Source organism: Octopus bimaculoides, chromosome 4, assembly GCF_001194135.2.
Source record: "Octopus bimaculoides isolate UCB-OBI-ISO-001 chromosome 4, ASM119413v2, whole genome shotgun sequence".
In the NCBI taxonomy this organism is placed as follows: Eukaryota; Metazoa; Mollusca; class Cephalopoda; order Octopoda; family Octopodidae; genus Octopus; species Octopus bimaculoides.
In genome coordinates, this window is record NC_068984.1 from 116,300,549 (window position 1) to 116,303,031 (window position 2,483).

Genomic DNA, 2,483 nt, shown 5'->3' on the forward strand with positions numbered 1-2,483 from the left:
ATATATATATATATATATATATATATATAGATACATATATATATATTTCCATATATCTTTCTATAAAATTTCGTTTCCAGACACTGCTGGTAGCGATGTGTTTCTGTGTGTCTGTGCGTGTGTGATTGTGCGTGGATATATGAGCTAGGGTCTGGAAGCTACGCAGAAGTGCTCTTGTATTATTGACGCATATTTAATTTATTTACTCGTTTGAATGAGCACTAAAGAGGTAGAATAGATATTACAATTATTTCTCAAGTCTCCTATTTCTAGTAGTCATTAAATTATTTTGTCTCTTCTAGTAAAGCAAAGACAAATAGAAAATAATAAACTGTAAATCTGACATACGTTCTCTGTCGTTTTGAACAACACACCAAACTGTCGCAACATTAATTCCTTTCGCTTTATAATCAAGGTTAATGAGAGCTGAGTCAATAAACGAATTGCTAATTGATCGGTAATGGTAGAACAGCTACGTGATTTACAATATCCAGATGGAATCGTTTTGATCTAGTAGGATAAAACAGTCAAGTGTATCTTGGAGCATTATCAAAAGTATTACTGTTTTCCTATTTCTAATATTAGGTCAGCACTGATGGCATTTGTATCTTTGTTCAGCATGTCAGTAACAGAAGGCCAGCGATAGCTCTTAGGATCTCATTTCTTACAATATATCGATCTCTGTGGAATCTATTAATGATGCAGTAAGGAGAATCAGCGGTAGCTCTTTCCCATATTTATGAACTGTTTACCTCTTTTCAATACCTATATCAATCCACCTAGCTCTTTGTCTGTCTGTCTGTCTGTCTCTCTGTGTCACTTTCGATCTGTATCTATCTATCTATCTATCTATCTATCTATCTATATATCTATCTATCTCTCTATCTATCTATCTATCTATCTAGCTAGCTAGCTAGCTATCTATCTATCTATCTATCTATCTATCTATATGTCTGTCTGTCTGTCTGTCTGTCTGCCTGCCTGTCTGTCTGCCTGCCTGCCAGCCTGTCTGTATGTCTGTCTTTGTTTGTTTGTTTGTTTGTTTCTATGCATATATACATACATACACACATACATACACACATACATGCATGCATGCATGCATACATACATACACACATATATACATTCATACATACATACATACATACATACATACATACATACATAAAAACGAGTTGTTGCTGAAAAGTTCTTCGCCGTAAGTGTATCGCGAAAGGCCTGGTTGGACGCCCGATCTTCCGAGTTCTTTTACGCGGCTTAGAAAAACTGAGGGGCTGCTGCAAAAATTGTATGGATCTGAGAGGGGAATGTGTTGGATAAATTTATTAACCGATCCATCTGTATTTTCTTTTAACCCAATGCCAGGAACTTTCCAGCACATTCTCGTACAAACACAAACATGCATACATATATACATACTTACATACATGCATGTATGCATACATTCATACATACAACACATTTACGGAGAAATACTTACCGAGGAAGCGTTTTTGATCTGAGACCGTCAGCTAAAACTATAGTATGAAATGTTTACGGGACGATGACAGCATGGTTTTAAAACTCTAACTTATGTCTTCCACCCTTGCAATCGCTGTATATAAGTATATATATATATATATATACTTGTATAACTTATAGACATATATAAACATGTATAAACACACCCACACATACATTCTTTTATATTTTTATTCTTTTACTTGTTTCAGTCATCTGACTGAGGCCATGCTGGAACCCATAACGCACATACATTCAGAACCAACGAAAATGAATATGACGAACTAAATTGGGAAAAATGCTTTAACCACCATGAGTAATAGCATGAAATACAGCATACATGCAACGATTATATTTTAGGTTTTATTGGAGTTCTTGTTTTTTGGGGAAAAAATTATGTTTATGACCTTAATATTAATTAACATTAAAGAAACGATACTAAAGAATTGAAAATAAAATTACACTCTGTGTTGATTTAATATTATGGACAAACATGCACTAACACACATCCCTTCTCTCTCTTTCTTTCTCTCCTCTCCCTTTTCTCTCTATATGTATACGCATGTATATATCTATGTATGTAAGTATGTATGTATACATACTTATATACTTACATACTTACTTAAGTATGTATGCATATATAAAGGCGGCGAGCTGGCAGAAACGTTAGCACGCCGGGCGAAATGTTTAGCGGTATTTCGTCCGCCGCTACGTCCTAAGTTCAAATTCCGCCGAGGTCGACTTTGCCTTTCATCCTTTTGGGGTCGATAAATTAAGTACCAATTACGCACTGGGGTCGATATAATCGATTTCATCCGTTTGTCTCTCCTTGTTTGTCCCGTCTGTGTGTAGCCCCTTGTGGGCAGTAAAGAAATAAGTAACGTCAAAATGAAGTGTCTTGCTCAAGAACCCAACAGAGAGCCAGGTCTGGGACTCAAACTCACTACCTCAAGATTGTGAGCCTGATGCTCTAACAATGC

The 2,483-nt window shown here is 35.9% G+C and overlaps 1 protein-coding gene across 3 annotated transcripts in view; it reads left to right on the plus strand.

Annotated features, from left to right (window-relative positions):
• The window catches only part of LOC106876369 (uncharacterized), a 559,415-nt gene that overhangs the window by 328,349 nt on the left and 228,583 nt on the right, over nucleotides 1-2,483 (plus strand). The gene's annotated exons all lie outside the window — the stretch shown is intronic.